The sequence below is a fragment of the Acinonyx jubatus genome, chromosome D3 (genome assembly GCF_027475565.1).
Source record: "Acinonyx jubatus isolate Ajub_Pintada_27869175 chromosome D3, VMU_Ajub_asm_v1.0, whole genome shotgun sequence".
In the NCBI taxonomy this organism is placed as follows: domain Eukaryota; kingdom Metazoa; phylum Chordata; class Mammalia; order Carnivora; family Felidae; genus Acinonyx; species Acinonyx jubatus.
In genome coordinates, this window is record NC_069392.1 from 30617644 (window position 1) to 30642786 (window position 25143).

At 44.4% G+C, this 25143-nt stretch overlaps 1 protein-coding gene and 1 long non-coding RNA gene across 18 annotated transcripts in view; one reads left to right on the forward strand and one right to left on the reverse strand.

Annotated features, from left to right (window-relative positions):
* The window catches only part of LDLRAD4 (low density lipoprotein receptor class A domain containing 4), a 442107-nt gene extending 440896 nt beyond the window's left edge, over nt 1-1211 (reverse strand). For 10 of the 15 annotated variants that reach the window (XM_053206371.1, XM_053206370.1, XM_027068401.2 and 7 more), the window contains exon 1: nt 408-547. The gene's annotated coding sequence lies outside the window, so the exon portion shown is untranslated. Of the gene's footprint in view, nt 1-407; nt 548-868 lie in introns of those variants that run through there. The other 5 variants (XM_027068403.2, XM_027068400.2, XM_053206368.1 and 2 more) reach the window with 2 other exon arrangements.
* Nucleotides 26-19669, forward strand: LOC113602177 (uncharacterized). Of its 3 annotated transcripts, none has more exons than XR_008291811.1 (4): nt 26-159; nt 11903-11979; nt 16392-16563; nt 16844-19669. It is a non-coding gene; the product is annotated as an uncharacterized LOC113602177 (long non-coding RNA). The 3 variants fall into 3 exon arrangements; XR_003423523.2 differs by having other exon boundaries at nt 16392-16470; XR_008291810.1 differs by having other exon boundaries at nt 16392-19669.
* The last annotated feature ends 5474 nt before the right edge of the window (nt 19670-25143 follow it).

Sequence of the window (25143 nt, forward strand, 5' to 3'; positions counted from 1 at the left end):
GAGAAATTCAACACACGCCTGCTTCCTCCGGGGCTCGGAGACCCAGCCTAAGTGTAATAGCAGCCGCCCCAGACAATCGACTTCCCAGCCAATGCCGGGAGCTCCGGGCGGCCCCGCGACCGACGTCAACGTGCGCGGGGGGACCCGAGCAGACGCCGGGTGAGGCGGGCCCCAGGGGCGCGGGGCGCGAGATGCGGGGTGCTGGGGCTCGGAGCCGCGGGCTGCGGGGTGTCCGGCAGCGGGATGCAGGGTTCAGGGTAAGGGCCGCTCCCGCCCCTTTTTCTTCCCGCAAACTCCCCAGGAAGGTCCTGCACAATCTTACCGCTTCCCGCCGACCTCCAGTCCCCCCGCCTGCAGTGGTTCGCTGACAGGCCCAAGGGAACCGAGACCCTAGTTTGGGCAGTTACCTCGGCGCTGACCCCAGCCTCCCGGGGGTGCAGAATTAAATCCTGCAACCGCAGGACATCCCGCGCCGGGCACTGAGATTTAGGTCGGCAACGTTCCTCCAACGGAGCACACAAGCAGAGGCGGCCCGGCCTCCGCTCGGGAGTGCGGGGTTGCCCTCCCCACACCCGGCCCGGGCGAGCGCGCCGGGACGCCGCCGTGCCCACCGGCTACACTGCCTCAGACCTCGCGCACTCGTCTCTGTGGGACTCGTCCGGGTGGGGAGGACCCGCGGGGCTGGGCAGCTCCCTCTGGCCCCCGCCGACGGCGCAGGCTAGCGGACGTCCCGTTCCCTGAGCGTCCTGTCCCCGCGTCCTCCGCCCCCTGCCCTCCCCAACCAACGCCACCACCACCCCGCCTCCGCGCCGCGCTGAACTTGGGCCAGACGCCGAGACCACAACAACCACCTCGGGTCTGCACTCACCTGCGGCCGCCCCTCCGGAGCCGTGGCGGGGGACCGCCTGCAGTGCGGCTCGCCCGGCCACCGGCCCTGCGGGCCGCGGGGGAGGGGCGCGGGATGCGGGGCCGCCGCGGCGGGGGGCGCGCAGCCGGCCGGCGGGGAGCGCGGCGCGGTGCGCCGGGTCTCTTTAAGAGCCAGGGACCTTACCCCCGGGCCTCCCCCGCGCTCCCCGCCCCCCTTTCACTTTCCCAGGGACTCGCAGCCTGTCTGGCGGCGGCTGCGGCGGCGGCTCCTCCCCGACTCGCAGGGGATCCCCTGCCGGCTGCGGCGGCGCGCGGGGCAGGCAGGGCCAGCCGCACTCGCCTGCCTGTCCCGCCGGGCCTGGCCCGCAGCCTCTGGGAGGGAGGAGGAGGGGGAGACCGTGCTGCGGCCGCCGAGGGAGGTGTCCCGCTTCCCGTCGCCGGAGGGGGGAAAGTGTTCCGCCTCCCGCCGCCGTCTGTCTCCAGCCGTAACTGTGCTCGCCGAGGCTGTGTCTGTCTCCAACTCCTCCAGTCTCTCCTCCCTCCCCATCCCCCTCCGCGGCGGGGACCCGGCGTGCGGCCAGGCCGCGGGGGTGGCGGGGGCCGCGGTGCTGGCGGCTGGTGGGCCGGCCTCGACCCCGCGCTCACGGGCCGCACCAACCTCTGCAGGCTGCGTGCAAGGAGCTGGGGGCGTGTGGGCGCCGAGGCCGCGGGACCCCAAGGCTCAGCCGGGCCGGCAGGCAGAACACACGACAGCGGGTTTGGGCCTCGTGGGGCGCGCGCCCACCGCCGGCCGGACGGGGAACTCCAAGTGCAGAGAGAAGGCTGGCTGGCGCACCAGGAGGAGCCGGCTCGCCGGGGCGGGCTAAGGACGGTCTGGGGCGAGCAGGCCGACTTGTTCCCTGCGCCAGTTACCTCGCGGGCTATCAGCGCCCAATGGGCTGCGGGTCTTTGGACACCAGTCCCTAGACATACAGTAGGGCTGCAGGACACGTAGTGGAACCGATGAATCCTAGCTGAGCCAGCCCGGCCCGGGCTCCTCCTGACCCCACGTAGTCACCCCCTTAAGGATTCTCCACCCTTTATAAAGGGCAGTGGCTCCAAAATGGAAGGTCATCCGGATTCTTCCTGCTACGAACCCATTCTCCTTAAAGGACCTACAGCTCTCCTCCTCTGAAAGCCGTTCAGGACTTGAACTCTACCTGAGTGCAGACAAAATGTATTTTGTCCTCCAACAGTAGTAGAATTGACACCCAAGCAGTTTGGGTACTGCCTTAGCATAGGGCATTTTAACCCAATTTTATTAGAGTCGCCAAAATTAGATAATTCCCCTCTGCCCAAATTAAACCCCTGCAGACATACCAAAATATACTAACCTGGGATTTCAGGCAGGATCTAATAGAGGTGCAGCTAATTAAATTAATTTTCAATTTCCTGTAATGTCAGAGAAGAGAATCTTTTGAATACTATGAATAATTTGTCAGTAATATTTTGGTTAGTGAAGCATTGGCTTAATTCAGCTTTCTTTAAAGAGCCCTCTGCTCTCCTCAACTTACGGTAATTGCTATGTAGAATTTGGTCATTCCTCATATGTAATATAGTAGCTACCATTAATTGTGCCAAGTCCCACACTAAGTAGATTGTCTTATTTAGTATTCACAATAACTGAGATAGCCAATACTTTCCCATTTTGCAGACAAGAAAGTTGAGGCTATAAAAGATTTCGGTAACTTGTTCCTGGACCACAAAGAGATGGGTTTAAAATTCCTAACTGGCTGGTTACACAAAAAGCCTGGAGTTGAACCATACTGCCACCTACCTACAGTAGCTTTGACATCCAGTTCATTTAAGCTCAGCCCAGCCACAAGGGACAGGATCTGTTCTAGGCCAGGAACTGTGCTGGCGCCTGTAGAGAATGCCCAGGTCCTAGGCTGACAGAGGAGCATTTAGACTACAAGGACAACTTTAAATCTGGCTGCTAGGGTAAACTTTCATTAAATGAGCAGTGAACTAAATATTTAATACAGGTTATCTGAATCTGGCAAGTATATACTTATTAGTTTATATTTCATGTACATGAATGCATACCACACTCATAGCAGCTCAGAGGCTGTGGTGTTGGAGAAACTGTTCTTGCCCTCCTGGGGTAGAAAGAAAAATAACTTTTCCCTTCTAAATGAGAAACTGCCCAGGGACAATGAAGAAGAAAATGTTTTTTCTAAGACCATGAACAATTTGTTCTTCTATTTCACTTGTGCATGATTTCCTTGTGTATAATTTAACCTTTTTAAATTGAGAGCTGAGTTTTAAAATCTTAACCTCAGTTTTATCATTTATGATGAATCTTAGCTCATCTTGCATTGCCTTTTCTTGTCTTCTTTAATTTATAACTAGAAACTGCAGGGCTCTATTTCTATTTCTAGAAAATAGCCATGACAGGAAACTGTCCCTGCATTTTCCACTCAGTCCTCCCTGTATTTGTTTTCCATTTCAGCTGTTCCTTCTCATACCCCTACATTCATACACACATTCGCGCACGCGCGCGCGCACACACACACACACACACACACACACACACACATTATGGCAATGAGAGAGTTAGAGGCCTTTAGATATATGTTTGCTCTCGTAAAATTCAACACAATTATATGTTAGCTTTACCCTGCCCATTAATAATCCATCACATTCCCTCCAAGGACCCAGACTGAAGCACAGGAGACCAGGACTTTGTTTTGCTCAAAATAGTGGATTGTGTGTATTCCCAACACACAGAACTATGCCTGACCCTCACTAAGGATTCAAGAGCTATTTGGGGAATGAATGGAGCCTAGTATTGGGATAAACAAGTAAATAATATTGAAGTAAAATATCACTAAATTGGGCAGAAATCAACTGAAATTGGTTTCAAGTAATGGGGTGTGAGAAAAATTCTTTCTCAGTATAAATCCACTACAGTTTACCTGGTGTCGATTATATACCAACAATATTTATTCCATAGAAGGTCACTTATCTAAGGAGACAAAGATAGAAAGGGCAAACATGAGTGTAGAGGACACTTTTAGGCAAAGAGCCATGGGATATAGAAAGGGCCCACACCGACCACCTGACTGCATACAGACAGGTCCATCAGGGACCCACCGCAAAATATTCATAAGCCCTAACTAACCAATGAGGTGCTTACAACCAGGCACAGTTACCAAAAAAGGGAAAATTCCATACATCGCCATACCTCCTCATCTTCCCCCTTTTAAAACAACCCTCCACCCACTGCCTCCTTGCAGACAGCCTCTCCTCTGCAGTCCAGTTCCCCCACACTCCTTCCCTTGCAGTGTATTCAATAAATTTCTATCTGCTTTGTTTTGCCTCAGGTGAATTCTTTCCACCCAACCAGGGACCCCATCAGATCAGGAGAGACACCACATTTAGACACCACAATGAGCAAATGTTGAAAAAAGAGATTCTGAGGGCCCCAACTGACCACAAAATACATATGAATCAGAGAATATAATTCTGTTATTTGGATCTCATGCATAACATTTAGATGAAACTTAAACTATTCAAAATGATCCTTCCTTCTCTTTGTACTTTTTAATTTAAATAAGAAATGGAGAGGAGGAAGTGAGAAAGAGAAGCTTGCATTGCAGGTTCTTCTAGGGAAGTGAGAGTCCCAGTCTAGCTAAATACTTAGACCCAAAATCCATGGATGAGCTCAGCTCCAGGAGACAAGGATTAGTCCCATACTTCTCAATGATGGCATAGGCACGTTTCATCATGTTACTACTCTGCGCCATCAAACTGTGTCAGAGTTCAGTCTGTAAACCAGAGATAGTAAGTTCTACCTCACAGGGTCTGTTGTGAGGTTGGCTACATCCCTGTGTACATACATATTATTCTCTGCTTCAGAGAACTACAAATGTCCCCACTGCTTCAGGACCTACAAATATTACTCTTCTATGGGTGGAGGTTTTATGGAGGAAGAAAAATTATTTTCCCTCTACCCTTCTAGGCTCTTGGCTAAGACACTTCTGTAATAAAAAGACCGATTAACCGGAGGAAAAAAAAATTTGGTAACATACCAAACCCCCTGCCCCGACCCCATACATGGGAGAGACCCAGGAAAACTGAGTAACTCTCTAAAAGAGCCCAAGCCCTGACCTTAAATAACATCTCCAGCTAAAGACAAAAGATGTTGGTAGGGGGAGACCAGTTATGGGATGAGACTTGGAAAAGCAGAGTAAACAAAGGTAGGATTGTTATGTATATTTAAGTCCTTGCCATCTCCATTGAGAACAGTTTCTAGAGATTTAGAGTCACCCTTCTCTTCCTAGTACAGAGAGGAGACACCCTTACAAATAGAGTTTTGCCTTATACATGAAAATGTCTCTTACAAAAGGGTAACTGCCTGGTTTTCAGAGCCTCTCTCTTGTCTGTTGCCTTAAAAAAAAAAAAATGATCAGTCTAAAATAATCCTTTATGCCAAAGAAGCATATCTTGGGGTAGTATATTCTACTCCCCTTCTGTTTAAAATCATAAAAGACAGAAAGGAAAACGTTTTGCAGACAACTTCTGCTTTCAGCCTTGCTGCAATACTCTTCCTGGGAAAAACAAAAACAGTATCTGTCCTTTCTCCTTGAAGAGAGGGGGGTAGGTAGAGGAAAAGGAAAAATACAGCAAGGAAAAAAAATGTAAATGATTATTTCACAGATGCTCCATCCAGACATGTTCATGTATGGTATCTATACATCAGTTAACAAAAATAATGGGAAAATGGGGCACCTGGTTGGCTCAGTCAGTGGAGTATGTGACTCTTGATCTTGGAGTTGTTAAATTCGAGCCCAACACTGCATGTAGAGAGTACTTAAAAAAATAAAATAAAATCTTTTTTAAAAAAATGATGGAGAATTCCTGGGCAATGACATGTGTATTTTCAAACCACTTACAATGATTAAAGTATACTAAAGTCTCCTTAGTATGAAAAGGCTATAGCAGTTCACAGCTTCTGCCTCTTCTGGTGCCCAGGTTGTCTCAAGTAACCCACACCAGGGCAGGGCATCTCAACAGCCTTCAGGATGTGATGTATGATCAAAAGCTGGGTGTAAAGTGGCCACTGTGGCCCCACCCTATTCCATTGCTTTCCTGACACATGGTCCAGGCAGCTCTCTACCAGGGTCTTCATTGTCAAGTTCAACGCTTAGCACAGTACCTGGCCCAAAATGTACTCCATAAATATTAGCTTCCTTTAGTCCTTTTTCTTGCCAGCAAAGACAGGCTCTCTGGTGACTTTATACCCTGACAATTTAGCCATGCTGGAACCATGCTTCCCAGAATTCCCCTCCTATGGGGTTCTAGGTGTTGAAATAAATTTCCAGGCCCAAGATGGAGCCACCCCTGCTTTGGGTGCCTTATCAGCAAACGAAAAGCTTAAATAACTTTCGTGTCCCTGTAAATGCAGCATTTGATCCAAAATGCAGTATGTCCAGTCAGCCAGTCCCCAAATGCCAAGCCAACACTGGGCCTTCTCATCCCAAACAAGCCCATCAAGTATTTCCCATTTGTCTCTTCTTTTTTCTTTATACTTAATCCTATAAAAGCTTCTTGCCTTTGCCCCATTTTGCAGTTCTTCAAAAGGAAACTGTCCATTTCATGAAATGTTGAAGTTTATTTGTACCACCTAGATTGTCTTCTTTTATCTTTTTTTAAAATACAGGCTAGGGATGCTGTCAGAGGAAATGAAGCAGTGGCTGGTACCCGTGCAGGGTAGCGTGGGGCATAAAGCACTGTGAAGCCCATTCATATCCCTGACCTGCTCTCTCTTTGTCCCCTTACCCTGGTCCTGTGTCAGATGGCAGTGTGCATAGCCCTTTGGTAGCCTCTTCTACAGGTTGCCTGTGATGTTGAAGTTGAAGGGACAAAAGACAGACATGATTTGTTCGCCTTCATGGGCTTCAGGTTGTCCCTGTATGTTCCAGTCAGTTCCTCTTGCCCACTTCATGGTCGGCTTTCCTGCTTACCTGCCGGGCCTGCCAGCCCCAGATTCAATGGCCTTCCATGGGCTTCTCATGGAAGCCCTGATTCTGTATCACTTACAAAGAGTCTTATGATCTAACCTGACTAAGAATCAGACAACTATGTATCTCCCTATCTTAGCTAGTATTCAGTTGTTTGCAAAGAACATAACCTCCTCTATCTAGCTTTTTTTAAGGAAAGATGTTCCCCCCCAAAACAGGCAAACCACTTGAGAAGATATTTTATCAAAAAAGATACTAAATAACCAATAAACCTGTAACGATGTACTCAACTCATTAGGGAAATGTTAATTAAAACCATAATGAAATAGCACACCCACTGGAATGGCAAAAATTTAAAAGATTGACAATTTTAAAAGTTCACAAGGACGTGGCACAACTAGAACTCGCTTGCATACCCCACAATTCCACAATTGCTGGAGAGCACAGCAAAAATGTGTGTGGATGTCCACCAAAAGGTAAATACAAGAATGTTCATACCAGTTTATTCATTAATATTAAAAAGAAAAGAACTCGAAACAATCCAAATGTCCATCAGTGTATAAAGAATAAATGAATTGTGGTATGCTCATATAATGGGAGATCACACAGCAGTTTCAAAAATTTAAAACTGCTGGCACACAACATGGATGAGTGTCACAGAAACTTATTTGAGTGACAGAAGGTAAGTACAAAAGAATACTAATGTATAATTTTATTTATGTGAAGCTCCCAAACAGGAGAAGCTAAATGACAGTGATAGAAGTTAGGATAGTGGTTACCTGTGGGTGGTATTAAGTGGGAAGATCCAAAATAGAACCCTCTGGAGGGTAAGGGGTAGATCTGGGTATGGTTGCAAGGGTGTATGCATGTATAAAAATTCATTAGCTGTGCAGTTAAAATCAGTGTATTTTATATATGTGTTATGCACTATAATGGAAAGTTTTGAAAAGGGGGGATTTATTGGATGTAGGAGGCCTTTTGTCAGGTGGGTGACTCAGTAGCAAGACCACCTTTCTCAGACAGGGGGAGCATCAGAGAGGAACTATACCCACTCTACTATCCCCACAAACACCTCACAGACCTTCCCCCGGCCATACAGAAGGTCTCGACTCATTTCTCCGGACTGAATGTCTAGCTGGTGCTGAAGAAAACATGGGGCTCATTCACCCATAAGACATGTTAACATGGGCATGAAGGCAAGAGCCTGTATATGATAGCATGTTTCCATCAATAAGGCAATGCCCCATGGAAGCTTCTATAATGTTCTTTTATAACCTGTTCTACCTGGAGAGTTGGTAACATATCATGGGACTTGAGATCTGGATTATGGACCCCATTCTCAGGGGGTTCTCTGCTCCAACCAATTCAATCCATCAGATTCAAGAACTAGGCATTCCATTTAATTTCAGCTCAAATCATAAATTGGCTGTCCGTTACATAGCAATGATTTCATGAAATATTAAAAGTAAAAAAAATAAAGTGCTACATAAAATATATATATATATATATGTGGATATATGTCAACACAGCTGGTATATATGTGCATTTACATTCTGATATATGTGCGTGTGTATATAAATATTGCTATTATTGCATCCATATCCATAACACACATACATACACACATTCTGAATCTACACGTCTATATACTCTCTTTAGCACATTTTTCCTGAAGTGCCATCCCATCTTTTTTCTTATGTAGGAAGTATGAATCCCAGTCCACAAACCCAGATGTACAACAATGTAATTTTATTTTCTACTACTCCATATAATTTCTGACCCTAAGATTCCATTCTACAGAGCTGGTGGGAAACTTAACCCCAGTCCTTGGAGCCGCCCTCTCTCCGAATTTTGGCACCACGCTTGGGTATTTGGGAATGGTGGGACTGGGGGCAGGGGGCACAAATATTTCCATTGTGCCATCCATTGTTGCCATTTGTGTGGCCACCTGAGATGCAGCAGCTTACCACTCCTGTCCCTTGGACACAGACATCTTTCTTGCTCCTGCCTACAATTCCATTTGCTTCTAGAAGTTCTTTGATTTGATCCTAGAAGCACTTTGTCTTCATCCACAAATCCTTCTCCTTTTTACCTCCCTAGGCATCCCCTGAGCTCTACTAGAAGCCTAGGATTTTTGAAAATCAGAAGCCAGGAAAACCCAGGCTATTCTGTTTTCAACCTACCACCTGTCTTGCTAATCCATTGAAGTACAAGGCAAGTTACTTGCTTGAATGGAGGAGAAAGGAAAGAAGAAAATAGGGGAACGTGTTTATTAAAGGTGTGGGGGACAGAACAACCCTCCCCCCCCACACACAATGTTTCTCTGTGCCTTGGTGGAACCTGTGAATAGGAAGATGTGATGCCTTTGGTATTGGGTTACTTTATACTTTCAGATAGGGAAGTTGTCCAGGGGTACCCAACCTAATCACATGAGCCCTTGAAAAACAGCTTCCTCTGGCTGGAGGCAGAAAAGGAAGGCAGAGATTCAAAGCATTGAGAGCTATTCCATGGCTCGCCTGGATGGCTCAAGTGGTTAAGCAGCCAACTCTTGACTTGGGCTCCAGTCATGATCTCAGTATTCATGGGATGGAGCCCCACATCAAACTCTGCGCTTGCAGCACAGAGCCTGCTTGGGATTCTCTCTCTCCCTCTCCCTCTGCCTCTCGCCCATTCATGTGTGCGTACTCTCTCTCTCTCTCTCTCTCAAAATAAATAAACATTCAAAAAAAAAAAAAAAACCATTGCGAGCTATTCCAAGTGAGAAGCCTCTCCAGTGCCACCTTTGAAGATGGGGGGGGGGGCCACATGGTAAGGCGTGTGGGAGACCTCTGGGAACTGAGTGAAGCCCCTGCTGATAGCCAGCCAGGATATGGATCCTACAGCCACAGGAAGGGAATTCTGCCTTAATCTGTGGTTCTCAAGTCTCAGATAAGAACCCCACCCAGCTAATACCTTAATTGCCTCAGATGAGACCCTGAGTGGAAAACCAGCTGCACCGGGTGTGGAATTCTGACCCACAAGCTTATCAGTGGGTATTGTTTTAAGTCACTAAATTTGTGGTTAATTTGTTACTTGGCAACTTAAAACTAATATAGTAAGTTAAAATACAAAAACATTGTCCAACCAAATGTGTTTTGTTCTGCCTGGTCCTGCCCCCTGTTAACAATCATTTCTCAAACGGAAAAGAAGGATGGTTGAAGGGGCTGAGTATGTAGCCTACCAGGCACCAAGCTCTTACGGACACTAAACAAGCTTCTGGAACAGCTCTGGCTAACTCCCAGAGACCCAGTACATTTCTGGGTCAGAAATCAGAGCCAGATTCAGATGTAAGGACAAGCCGAGGACTGATGCAGAAAGTAATATTTTAAAATCTCACCATTTCAGGGCACCTGGATAGCTCAGTCAGTTAAGTGTCCGACTTCGGCTCAGGTAATGAACTCACAGTTCGGGAGTTTGAGTCCCACATCGGGCTCTGTGCCAACAGCTTGGAGCCTGGAGCCTGCTTCGGATTCTGTGTCTCCCTCTCTCTCTGCCCCTCCCCACTCATGCTCTGTCTCTTGCTCTCTCTCAAAAATAAATAAACAGAAAAAAATTTTAATAATAAATATATGAATAAAATAAAATCTCACCATTTCAGGGGTACCTGGCTGGCTCTGTTGGTAGAGCATTGGACTCTTGATCTCAGGGTCATAAGTTCAAGCCCTACATTGGGCATAGAGCTTACTTAAATAAAACAAAAATGGGGGCACAGGGGTGGTTCAGTCAGTTAAGTGACCGACTCTTGATTTCGGCTCAGGTCATGATCTTGTGGTTCATGAGATTGAGCACCAAGTTGGGCTCTGCACTGATAGTGCAGCAGAGCCTGCTTGGAATTCTCTCTCTCTCCATTGCTCTCTGCCCCTCACCGCCACCCCCCCCCCCAAATAATTAAATAAACATTATTTTTAAAATGTTAGAAGAAATGAAAAATAAATAAAAATATCATCATTCCATGGAAACTGGTGCAGCCACTCTGGAAAACAGTATGGAGGTTCCTCAAAAGACTAAAATAGAACTACCCTCTGGCCCAGCAATTGCACTACTAGGTATTTATCCAAGGGATACAGGTATGCTGTTTTAAAGGGACACATGCACCCCAACGTTTATAGCAGCACTATCAACTATAGCCAAAGTATGGAAAGAGCCCAAATGTCCATCAATGGATGAATGGAAAAGAAGATGTGGTATATATATACAATGGAGTATTACTCAGAATCAAAAAGAATGAATTCTTGCCATTTGCAACTACGTGGATGGAACTACAGGGTATTATGCTAAGTGAAATTAGTCAGTCAGAGAAAGACAAAAGTCAGTCATATCATATGACTTCACTCATATGAGGACTTAAAAGACATAACAGAGAACATAAGGGAAGGGAAGTAAAAATAATATAAAAACAGGGAGGGGGACAAAACATAAGAAACTCTTAAATATGAAGAACAAACAGAGGGTTACTGGAGGGATTGTGGGAGGGGGGATGAGCCAAATGGGTAAGAGGCATTAAGGAATCTACTCCTGAAATCATTGTTGCACTATATGCTAACTAACTGGATGTAAATTTAAAAAAGAAAAAAAAATCTCATCATTCCATTTAAGACCCTTATAAAAAGGAGAAAACATCATCAGGAAACCCAGCTCTGCCATTGGCTAGCTGTGCAGAAGTGAGCAAGTTACTTTACCTCTCTAAGCTACAATGCTTCTTTTAGAAAATGAGAGACTCAGACTAGATGATCTCAGAGGTCCCTTAAGACCTTTCACACTTTCATTCAACAAATATTGGTTGAGGTCCTCCTATGTGCCAGGCCCTGAGCCAGGCACTGGGACTGCAGCTATGAATTGAAGTCTATTCACTGGACTCAAATTTCCCATAGGAGTATTTGACAGCTCAGGAAAAAGAGGGCTCCTATTTAAAAACAAAACAAAACAAAACAAAAAAACCTGGGTGTTTTAGGCTGTTCCAGCTCTCACTATCTTCATCCTGCCTTTTCCAGGTGAAATCTCAGGTCAGGCCCACCCCACCACGGCCAGGGTGGCTTCATCCACCAAAAACACTGGAAAGCCAAAATGGGTAAGTGTGATTTGGAAGAGCAAGGACTGTGAGGAATGGTAGAAACTCAACTCATTCTGTTTCAGCTGTTTTGGGCAAGAACCTCCCTTCAGTTCACTTGGCCACTGAAGGAGTGATTAAAAAACATTTAGAATCAAGGCCAACCCTTGATTAGGCCAAAAATGTTAAGCAGGCAACTTGTTCTCAGCTAGCTGCCAACTAATCTCAATTAAAGAAGGAGCCAATAGCTTGACATTTTTATAAAATGTTAAAATCCCTGGGGAAGTGCCCTGAAGGTAAACCAGTCTCAGAAATCTCTCAACCACATTCTTGCCAAGTGGTTTTCAAACTGTCCTCAAACTCACTGCTTTCTTGGGCAACCCTGTGGCCCATGCTGAGCTTTGGAAAGCTGGGTCTTGCGTTGAGCTGAGACCAGGGTCCAAGAAGACTTCTTCCCATTTCCCTGGCTCTCTGTGCCCAAGCAAGAGGACATCCTCTCTTTCCTGCCTGCCATGCTTTCCTTCTCCAGGCAGCAGTGGTTCTTCTAACCATCTCTTGTGTGCTGTGGCCTTGGGTTTCCTCATCACCCTGGCCACTCTTCTGCAGACATTCCTGGCTGATCAGCTCCCTCCTGCAGTCTGGTGCCAAAACCCAGCCCAATGTCATGTCTGGCTTTCACCACTTAGGTCAGACTGGTCACCTTCCTGGATATGGTAGTCTGGTTAGTGCAAACTGATATCTGTGAATTCATTTTAGCCACCAGCTGCAAATAGCCTACAACTAAGCATCTAAAACCTCAAAGTTCTTTTTCAACAGGGTTCTTTTGATGGCAAATGATAAGACATTTGAAAAAGGAAAGTGACACTGAAAATGGAATTTTGGGCTCACTTTATCTGTGAATTTCAAGTGTCAGATGAAGTTTTAGGCAGGTCTGAAGCCAGGTCTTCAAGGAAAATGTCATGATTCCGTCTGTCTCTCTCCATGCCACACTCCCTCTCTACTGCTTCAGTTGGGTCTGATTCTCAGTCAAAGCCTCCCCATAGTGTAGCAGTGGCCCCCAGTTGCAGCAGCATACATCCTATCAGCAGTTTCACAGCCCCAGTGAAAAACTACATCTATCCCAAGGTCCTAGGAGAACTCTAGCCTGGCTGACCACATGTTCACCCAAGATCAAATTACCAAAGCAGGAAAATGGGGTGCACTAATTGGTCAGGGCTAAGTTTTGTATTCACCCTTGTGTAAAGGGCTCCACAGAGAAAAGAGTGTTTCTAAGACCAAATGAAGGCAGAAGGAGCACTGCTTAGTCAAGAACAATAAATAGCCTGGGTGGCTCAGTAGGTTAAGTGTCTGACTCTTGTTATTGGCTCAGGTCATGTTCTCACTGTCTGTGAGATCAAGCCCCAAGTTGGGCTCTGTGCTGGGCGTGGAGCCTGCTTACGATTCTCTCTCCCTCTCTCTCTGCCCCTTCCCCACTTGCTCATGCACTCTCTCTCTCTCTCTCAAAAAAAGCCAGTAAACATTCACTCTAGCCATGTCAGCCATATTCAAATCTTGCCCCCCACCCCGCACCTGTCCCAGGCCTGGAATCAGCACCAAGCTCAGTGCCTGTGCAGAGCAGTAACAGCCCTCTCAACATAGGTGATACTGCATGCTGCTTTGTAACCTTCTTTGTTTCACTTAACATTATAGTGTAAGCATTTCCTCAAGTTATTAAGACTTCTTTATGACATATTTTAAGACATGGTTACTATTTCATGGATATACCATAATTTGTCTAACTATTCCTCTATTGTTAGAGAATCATGTTTCTTTCTTTCTTTGTGTGTGTGTGCCTATAAATAATATACACCAATATGAACCTTTTTTACACCTTTTTTCATAATTCCTGATTATTTCTCTAGAAGGTGTTCTTAGAAGTTGAATAAATGTGTCAAAGAGTATTTCAAAGTTATTCTTGATGCATATTACCAAATCGTTTTCCAGAAAGATTATACCAATTTATATACACATATGGGGACAGTGGTAAGTGGTAACTTTAACCTGAAAACAAACCACAATGTATAAATAAGGTCTTGGCTAGCTCAGAGACTGAAACTTTCTGTAAATTATATGCCTGAAGAAAGTGGCTAGCCATGTCCAGATTAAATCTGGGGGACCATGAGCTGGGGATTTCTTGAATTTCTCAGGGATTTCTTGTAGTTGGCAAAGTTTGCATCAGCCACCCCAGCATCACAGTCTTGTCCCCTGTGTCACCCTCCCTACATGCCTCACCCTCCCCATCCATGCCCTTTCTAGAAAAAACACTAACAACATCATTCACACTAAATGGCTGTAAGGTTTAATCCAGGGAGATTAATTAACATGAAATGAAGTTAAATAAATTAATTCCTCATTATGACCTTTCAGACATCAGTAAGCTGATTGGAAATATTCTTGGGTAAACCTCCTTATGTCCCTGTAATCACACAGAGTAAGCAGCTGCCTTTCCAAACCAGTCTTAAAACTCATCTTAGTCCTGGGGGTGCCTGGGTGGCTCAGTCGTTTGGGCGTCCGACTTAGGCTAAGGTCATGATCTCGCGGTTTGTGAGTTCGAGCCCCGCGTTGGGCTCTGTGCTGACAGCTCGGAGCCTGAAGCCTGCTTCGGATTCTGTGTCTCCTCCTCTCTCTGCCCCTCCCCTGCTCATGCTCTATCTCTCTCTGTCTCTCAATAACAAATAAATGTTAAGAAAAAAAGTAAAAAAAAAACTCATCTTAGTCTTATATATGCTCAAGGACCCAGTGAATTGTAGGCTGAGTGGGTGATGTGTCAATGCCCAACAGTGTATTATGTATAGTATATCAAAGTATCAACAGGACATTAAAGTAAGCATTGGAAATTCTGATAATAATCTTTGTTGTACCAGAGGAAGAAATAGACCAATTATGTTAAAATAATTCTGTGCCAGTTACTGTTTATTGAGCACATATGAGCACACAGGCACCATGCTAAGAAGTTACATATTTATTTCATCCTTAAAAGCAAACCTTCGGTCTCATGTATATTAAATGATGTGCACACATCATACAACCGCTGCATCTGGCATCTGAATCCCAGGCCCACATCTTCCTGCCACATCTCCACATCTTGAAATTGGCTGCCCACAGTGGCTACCTGTCCTGGCCTCTCTAACATTAAAATATCACATGAGGACACACATGTCCTCCTACTAATGTTGTATAATGTTATTAAATGAAAAAAATAGTTGAAGCTAATAAAATTGCTTTAAATTAATGAAGCCACTATAGTGAAATTATAATGAAACCACTATAGATGCTTTAATATTGGTCATTCATAATGAGTAAAGTGTCTAACTCTTGATCATTGATGGCAACAAGAGCATCTTCCTCTGAACAACATCATGTGAAGTTAAGGCTGCAAATCCAGTCCTCTTTTAGAGTTATTTGCCCTCCCTGTCTTTGTCCTTATACCTAGTGGTGGACATGGACAGTGCCTGGTGATCATAACCATGTGACAACGTTGCTGTCATTAGGCTCCCTTCAATCCCACCCCTTTCAGAGAGCCTGACATATCCTACTTTCCCTGGAGGCTTGCCCTCCACCTTCTTCCCCTTACCCCCCTCCTGTCACAATCACTACCACTGTTTCACACTTTTCCTCAGCTGCGTCAGGGGTAAAGTTTGAAGACCAACAGTAATATTAAAAATACCTACACTTGGGGCGCCTGGGTGGCTCGGTCGGTTAAGTGTCCGACTTCGGCTCAGGTCATGATCTCACAGTCCGTGAGTTCAAGCCCCGCGTTGGGCTCTGTGCTGACAGCTCAGAGCCTGGAGCCTGTTTCAGATTCTGTCTCCCTCTCTCTGACCCTCCCCTGTTCATGCTCTGTCTCTTTCTGTCTCAAAAATAAATAAATGTTAAAAAAAAAATTTAAAAAAAATACCTACACTTGGGGCGCCTGGGTGGCTCAGTCGGTTGAGTGCCCGACTTCGGCTCAGGTCATGATCTCACGGTGAGTTTGGGCCCCCGCATCGGGCTCTGTGCTGACAGCTCGGGGCCTGGAGCCTGCTTTGGATTCTGTGTCTCCCTCTCTCTCTGCTCCTCCCCTGCTCACACTGTCTCTCTCTCAAAAATGGATAAAGATTTTTAAAAAATGTTTTTTTTAAATAAAAAAAAATATCTAAACTTGGGGCACTTGGGTGGCTCAGTTGGTTAAGGTCCGACTTTGGCTCAGGTCATGATCTCACGGTTCATGAATTCAAGCCCCACACCTGACTCACTACTGTCAGCACAGAGCCTGCTTCGGATCCTCTGTCCCCTTCTCTCTGTCCCCCCCCCCCACCGCCTCAAAAATAAATAAACATTTTTAAAAAGTGCCTAAACTGTATAAATGTTTCATATTTTCAATGCCTACTCATTCTATCACTTTTTCCATCCAGCAAACTTGGCAACTACCTCCTATGAACTGAAGTCAAAACTTCAATGACATGTCTCATTTGAACTTCATTACTTTAAAAGGTATGATTTGGAAGATTTCACACAAAAAATTTACATTTCTGCCTCTCCTGGAAAATGAGAAGGCCTAGCTCTTCAGACCTGCATCCCCACCAGGTAACCTGGAATTGACAGCAGTATCTTGTGGGTGGTGTGGGCAGGCGTCCTCACTCTCCTGCTCAGATTTGAAGGGGGAGTGATATGGCATGATTCAATTTTAAAAAGTTTACCTTGGCTGGATGATGGACTTAGTTTGGATAGACACTCAGGTGGATGCACCCAGAATCTGATTGCTTCTCAGCACCCCACCACCTTCTTAGTATAAGCCACCAATCTCTCCCACCTAGACAATTATAACAGCCCCCTAACTTCCCTGTTCTGTGGTCTCTTCTCACAGGCAACCTGAATGGTACCTGATGAGAATGTACTCAAAACCTCCAATGGCTCCCATCTAACTTGGAATCCAACCCAAAGTCTTTCCCAGAGTCTACATAGCCTCTGCTCACCTCTCTGGCCTCTCCTGTCACCTTCTCCTGTGCTCCTGGCACATTCTGGCCTCCCTGTAGCTTTCCAGCAAGCCAAATGCTCTCCTCCTACCATTCACCTTTGCATGCACTGTTCCAGTCTTGCTATCTTCTTGTCCTAGAGTTCAGCTGCCCGACAACTTCCCAACCCTGGCTGTCTGCTTCTGTTGCTTCATTCCCCTGCCACCTGAGATTGAACAGGATCCCATATCACTCCTGTCCTTCACCGTTGCTCCACCTCTCTGTTCTGTTTCATTCTTCACACATTACTAACAGAATGTCTGTTTGATATCAGTCTCTGCCCTTGGCAAAATCTCCACTAAGAGTCTCTGCTGTGCCCACAGAACCCAACACAGACACAGCACATGGGTGTGCACAGCAACTACTGTGGAGAGAGTGGCTGAGAAATGGTCCACAGCAGGGCTGTCTTGTGAGGCTAAAGGCAAGATCATAGGGATGTGGCCAAGGTAGTGTGGTGGACATGGAACAAGAAGCACTATCTGGAAGCTCTCCAGGACAACCGTGGTAATGGGCCTCAGAATGCCCTCCAGTCCTCTGATTTGGACAGCCACATGGAAGACGGTTGCATTCATCCAGAAGAGTCACCAGGAGCTATCAGGCTGGAGGGAAGGCTGTGAATTTGCGTTTAGACATCGGACATTGTGTGGGAAGTACAAGATATAAAGATGCCAGAAGATGGATTTTCTACAGTTGCTCTGAGATCTATCTGTTTAATACAAAGGACATGAGAATCCATTGCTAACAGAGGAGTTAGATGCTCTGGATTTGGGCTGGTAGCCTCTTTTTTCTGTATCAAGCAGCACCTGGCAGCAAAAGATGAGGAACACTAACCAAAGGGACTCTCCACACCTAGTAACCCTAACTACCTACAGGCTGTTGAACTCAGGGTAGGACAAGAGGGCTCCAAGAAGCAACTGACTGACTCATCGATACAACTGTGTCCTTTAATAAAGTGAAGACTTGCTTTCTTTAAAATCTGAGGGCATCACTTTTTTTGACAGAAATTAGTTCAAAACCTTTATATGGCCACTGCAGCTTAATGGCAGGGGCAGCATTATGGGATTTGGAAAGTGGTATAAAAGCAGGGAGAATGAAGCCTCCCAGCTGTCAGGACAGCCTAATGGAGACATTGATATCTGGCTGCCTGGGAATTCTAGGGCCTTCTAGAAAATTTAACACAGTGGAACTAGAAGGATATTCTTTCACACAATCCTGAGGATTTGTTGCCTTAGATGTAGAAAGAGATTAAAAATGAAAGTAAAGCATTGGCTCACAAAGCAGGCTTGGGAGTGAAGTAAACGGCTAGAGTCCAGACACATGGCTACCATGAAAGATTAAACACAGAAGGCGCCACAGGTACAGGCAAATTACCTCCCCCCCCCCCCCCACCACCACCACCGGTGAAGCCAGGATTCTGGTAACTAGGGACTTGTTTACAGTATAAAATAACTGAGAGAGTCTTCCTCAATTAAGGAGGAGGAGAGAGAAAGAGAAGAAGAAAAAAGCTTCATATTTTCGGAGATTAAATCCTTCCCATAGACCACAAAAGGGAGACCAATTACAGGAAAATTTCATTTTAATGGGCACTCTGTTTGAATATTATCACTATTGACTATGAGTAATTCTGCTTTAGTATGTGTGAGTTAAAACCTCTGCTTTTTCAGACAAGAGTACTTTCTGCCAATGAGCTGTGACTTAAAGTTGTGTGATTTGTGTAAATGTGTTGTAATTAATTGAGCTTTAAAAATTGACTTTGAGGGGTGAAGGTCTTGGAAATGGATGCTAGCTTGGAAAAAGGCACCTTCTAAGAGGTGATAAAAGATATTTAACTGACACGAAGCTCCTCTAAATTTATTTTGGTGGAGGCAATTAAAAAAAATCTGCGTATGTTTGAAAAAGACAAAATTTAATTTAAAAATATCTTAACATTAGAACAAAATAAAGACTGACTTGGGAAAGTTAGAGTTGAATGGGAAACATCAGCATGAACTCATGTATTTTAAAGGGATTCTAATTCTATCACTAACAGTGTAACTGGGCAGCCCCACCCCCCAGGGCGTAATCGCAGTTTACAGCCTATGAGCCCCAAGGCCTAGGTCTTTGTCTGTATTACCTTCCCCACAAACAGGGCTCAAAAATCCTTGAAAGATCATTAAATTTGTGTTAAGGATGGCAAAAATCAAGATGGGCCCAAGACACTTGCCAGAGAACGTTTTCTAAACTGTTTTGAGATATTGCTAAATAAAACAAAGAACTCACACTGACCATACTGCATTGCTTTTTCAAAAAGAAAGTACCCATTATAGTTAACTGAAGCATGTTAAGGCTGTGAAAAGCCATGAGATTTGTGTGAGTCATATACTCAAGTTCTGATCACCTAAGTTGACAATCTTAAATCATATTCAAGAATATAGGGGCACCTGGCCGGCTCAGTCCATAGAGCATGCAACCCTTGATCTCAGGGTCATGGATTCAAGCCCCATGTTGGGGGTACAGATTACTTTTTTAAGAAAGAATATAGGGCGCATGGGTGGCTCAGTTGGTTAAGCATCTGATTCTTGGTTTCAGCTCAGGTCATGATCTCGCAGTTCATGAGTTTGAGCCCCACCTCGGGCTTCATGCTGTTGTGGAGCCTACTTGCAATTCTCTCTCTCCCTCTCTCTCTCTGCCCCTCCCTTGATCACTCTCTCTCTCTCTCTCTCTCTCTCAAAGTAAATAAATAAGCTTAAAAAATATTTTAAAGAATATAAAGGTATGATTACAGTAAACTTAAAAAATAACCATTGTTTATGTCCTTTCTTAATCTTAAGGTAAAGTGAATTAATTATATGTTGGCAATGTAGGGATGCAGTTATCCAAAAACGAAGGCAAGCACAAGTGTACAAAACGGTATCTAAATGAAACTTTTATAAACAATTTTGAAAACTGAACTCTAGTAATCATGCTCTTTGGTATTTACCCAGTACACATACATATTTATAGCAGCTTTATTTACAAGTGCCCAAACTTGCAAGAAACCAAGATGTCCCTCAGTAGGTGAATAAATAAATGAACTATGGTACATCCAAACAATGGAACATTATTTAATAATTAATAAAAAGACCTATCAAGTCATGAAAAGACATGGAAGAACCCCAAATGCATATTGTTAACTAAAAGAAGCAAATCTGAAAAGGCTACATACGATATGATTCCAACTATCTGACATTCTGGAAAAAGCAAAAAAAGTAAAAAAAATCCAGTGGTTGCCAGTAGCTCAGGGGAGAGAGGGATGAATAGGTAGAGTATGGGGGATTTTTAGGGCAGTGAAACTATTCTATGTGAATAGACATTGTAATGGTTGATACATGTCATTATACATTTGTAAAAGCCCACAGAATGTACAACACCTGTTATGCCCAGAATTCGTGATCCCCAAAGACCACCAGGGAGCCGAGTCTGATGCAAAAGCAAAGAGCCTTTATTCGAGCTAGCTTGAGCTCAATCCCCTACCTGCACCGACGCAGCGGTGAGATACCTGGGAGAGAGAGCGAGTTTCAAAAGCACAAAGGTTTTATTGGGGTCTAGGGGCAGTTTATTGGTGAGGTAATGGCCGTGGCCTCAGCCGATTGGCTTGGGGAAGGGTCGGAGTCCTGTTTCGCAGGTCGCCGGGCGTGTTTTGATGGGGAAGTCTGAACGGGTGAGGGGAGGTTACTCAAGGGGAGGAGGCGTGGTCGAGATGAAGGACACAGAACAAGATGGAATTGGCTGGCGTAGGCCTGCCCTTTCACACCAAGAGTGAACCTTAATGTAAATTATGGACTTTAGTTAATAAGAAAGTATCAGTATTGACTCATCAATATTGTATCAGGGCACGTAGGTGGCTCAGTCAGTTGAGCATCTGACTCTTGATTTCAGGTCAGGTCATGATCTCACGAACTGAACCGTGACATCAAGCCCCAAGTTGGGCTCTGCCCTGACAGCATGGAGCCTGCTTAGGATTCATTCTCTCCTTCTCTCTTTCTGCCCCTCCCCCACTCATTCTCTCTCTCTCTCTCTCTCTCTTTCTCTTTCTCTCTCTCTCTCAAAAATAAACATTTTTAAAGGTTTTTTTAAATGTTTATTTATTTTTGAGAGAGAGAGAGAGAGAGAGAGAGACTGAGCACAAGGAGCAGGGAAGGGGCAGAGAGAGAAGGAGACACAGAATCTGAAGCAGGCTCCAGGCTCTGAGCTGTCAGCACAGAGCCTGACACAGGGCTCACACTCACGAACTGCGAGATCATGACCTGAGCTGAAGTCAGACACTTAACCGACTGAGCCACCCAAGTGCCCCAACATTTTTTAAAAAGCTTCAAAGAAAGAAACAATACTGTATGATAATAACACAAAATGTCAATAATAAAAGAAATGGAGGAAAGAAGGTGAGAAAATATATGAGAATCCACTATACTTTCCACTCAATTTTTCTGTAAATCCAAAACTGCCCAAAAACTGAAGTTTATTAGTCAAAATAAAACTGCTAGTTTCTTGCCTACCCACTTCATAAAATGGAGTCTCCAATAGGAGAATAAGCCAATATCTTTATTACCACACATAGCTAGAAATTAAGATTGGTTCAACAACAAAGGTTTATCTATGCATCACAGGTGCAATAGACTCAAAAGATGGTCATCAAAGCAATCTCTAAGCTAAACCCAGGTACGTGTCCAACAAAATCAACATTCTTAATAGTTATTTTATGTTTGGCTCATTAATTATATTGCCATATTTGTTGCTTCAATTATCAAATTCAACCTGTTACAAAGTTAGTAGTACATATACTTTAAAAACTAGTTTGTAGGACAAGGGATTTGGGCTTCCAGTTAAGCATAGTAGATTAGCCTTGTGCTTTTATTGCTCCCCCTTTGAAAGTCCTGCTGAAGTGATAATAAAAGATTAGAAAAAGTGCAAACCTACAAGGTGTGAAACAATGGGAAAAGAGACCAGCTCAGTGCATCTCAGTGGATTTTTGGAGAATAGAAAGGAGATGAAGCTTAGAAAAACACCTCAGAGATGGGTAGATCATTCAGTGAGTCAATTTGTTGCAAAAACCTGTGAGTAATGGCAGGGGACAGTGAATGGGTAGGTGTGAGACTGGGAACAGGAGCATGTATAGAGAGTGATTTAACTACTGAGTCCCCTTTCCCACCCTGAGGACCCAAGAGACCTTCCTCCTTCAACTCCCTCCTTAGAGGCCAAGCGTTATTCTCCAGAGACGTCATACCCCATGTGTGGGCACTAGACTAGAGGCAATAAGTGAAACAAGGAAGCATGATGATAAAAGTAGAGAGATGAAGTGCCCAACTGTGTGGCCCCTGACACTTCTTTCTGACCTGTTCTCAATCATTGATTCAACAAATATTTATTCAGTGCAACTTTGTGCCAGATACTGTTTTAGGGGATTCAACAGTGAACCAAACGGGCAAGTTCCTGATCCCATGGAGCTGGCATTCTGATAGGGCAGACAGGCAATAAAAAATATATCAAAAAAAAGTATCTATTTTTATTTTTTGAAAATTTTTTAATGTTTTTATTCATTTTTGAGAGAGAGACAGAGGGAAAGCATGAGTGGGGGAGGGGCAGAGAGAGAGGGAGACATAGAATCCAAAGCGGGCTCTAGGCTCCAAGCTGACAGCACAGAGCCCAACACGGGGCTCAAACTCACAAATCGTGAGATCATGACCTGAGTCAAAGTTGGATGCTTAACCAACTAAGCCACCCAGGTGCCCCTATTATTATTATTTTTAATACAATTTATTGTCAAGTTAGCTAACATATAGCATATACAGTGTGCTCTTGGCTTTGGGGGTAGATTCCCATGATTCATCACTTGCATACAATACCCAGTGCCTATCCCAATGAGTGCTCTCCTCAATGCCCATCATCCATTTTCCCCTCTCCTTTGCCCCCCCCCCATCAACCCTCAGTTTGTTCTCTGAATTTAAGAGTCTGTTATGGTTTGCCTTTGTTTCTGTTCGAAACTATTTTCCCCCTTCCTTCCCCCATGGTCTTCTGTTAAGTTTCTCAAGTTCCACATATGAGTGAAAACATATGATAGCTGTCTTTCTCTGACTGACTTATTTCACTTAGCATAATACCCTCCAGTTCCATCCATGTTGTTGCAAATGGCAGGATTTCATTCTTTCTCATTGCCAAGTAGTATTCCATTGTATATATAAACCACATCTTCTTTATCCATTCATCAGTTGATGGACATTTGGGCTCTAAAAACTGAACCAAAAGTGAAAGGCAGCTGACAGAATGGGAGAAGATATTTTCAAATGACATATCGGATAAAGGGTTAGTATCCAAAATCCATAAAGAACTTACCAAACTCAACACCCAGAAAACAAATAATCAAGTGAAGAAATGAGCAGAACACAATAGACATTTTTCCAAAGAAGACATCCAGATGGCTAACAGACACATGATAAGATGCTCAACATCACTCATCATCAGGGAAATACAAATCAAAACCACACTGAGATAACCACCTCATACCAGTCAGAGTGGCTAAAATAAACAACTCAGGAAACTACAGATGCTGGCGAGGATGTGGAGAAACAAGAACCCTCTTGCACTGTTAGTGGGAATACAAACTGGGTAGCCACTCTGGAAAACACTGTGGAGGTTCCTCAAAAAAATTGAAAATAGAATTACCCTACGACCCACCAATAGCACTACTAGGAATTTATCCAAAGGATACAGAGATGCTGATTCATAGGGGCACATGTACCCCAGTGTTTATAGCAGCACTTTCAACAATAGCCAAATTATGGAAAGAAATGTATATTAAAAGTACAAGTAATACTTGATGAAAACTGTAATAGAATAATGGGACAGACTCTGGGCAGGACTCTGCTTTTGAAGGGTAGTCAGAAGAGGATGTCAGAGGATGTGACACAGAAGCAGAGACTTGAATGCAATGAAGGCCCCACCAGAGAGTTGAGATAAGAGTTCCAGGCACCAAGTACAAAGGCCATGAGACAGACGCATGCATGGCTTGCTCCATGTACACTAAGGAGGCCAGTGGGTGCCTGACATGCAGTGGATGAGGTGGGAGAGATCCTATAGAGGTTCAAGATGATGAGAATATAAGATGGATCCTAAGAGAGACTGAGAAATCACTGGAAGAATCTGAACATATCTGCAGTCCATTTTAAATAACTCTAGATGCTGTGTGGAAAACAGATGAAGGGAAGATGGTGGAGGTGGCCAGACCTGTCAGGGGCTATCACAGAGCACCAATACCAGATTCCCATTACCACTAGCATACCAGTAGGAGGGAAGAAGATCTCTTTTGGTGCCAACAAATAGCCTCCGAGAAAAACTCTACCTACCAGCACCGGGTCTGATGCTGAAAGGTGCTAGAGCCCTGGTCATACGCCAAAGCTGTCCCCCAGGACACTAGACAAAAAGATCCCCCCACATGTACACACAGAGCTTCCAGTTCCCATTTTTTCTTAATTTTCTAACTTTTTTAAAAATTACGTATTTATTTTGAGACAGAGAGAGAGAGGAGGAGAGGCAGGCAGAGAGAAAGAAGGAGAGAATCCCAAGCAGGCTCCTCATTGTCAGCACAGAACCCGATGTGGGGCTCAAACCCACGAACTGGGAGATCATGACCTGAGCGAATTCAAGAGTCGGATGCTTAACCAACTGAGCCACACAGGTGCCCCAAATTTTCAAATATAAAATAATTCAAATGTATAAATACAAGAATAATAATGATACCTAATATCACTGGCAAGATAGAAACTGACACATTGCTTTACTTGTTTCATATCTTTCTATTTTGAAAAATGAATGGGTGAACTAATAAAAAAGAAAAATATTATAAATATAGGTGAATTTCTCTTTCCTTCCCTACAGATAAACATTACTGTGAAGTTAATGGGCATTATACCCTTTTGCACTTTTATTAATTATTATTATATCTGTAACAATCTGAACTATTGCTTTGTGTTTTTAAAATTACATGATATCATACAGTATATATCTTTTGTAACTTGATTTATTCACTCAATGTGAATATATTTGAGATTTTTCCACTGATATGAGAAATAGCTTATTCATTTTAACTGTTGGAGAGAGTGGTATTAAATGAACAAACCAGCACTACACCAACCACTCA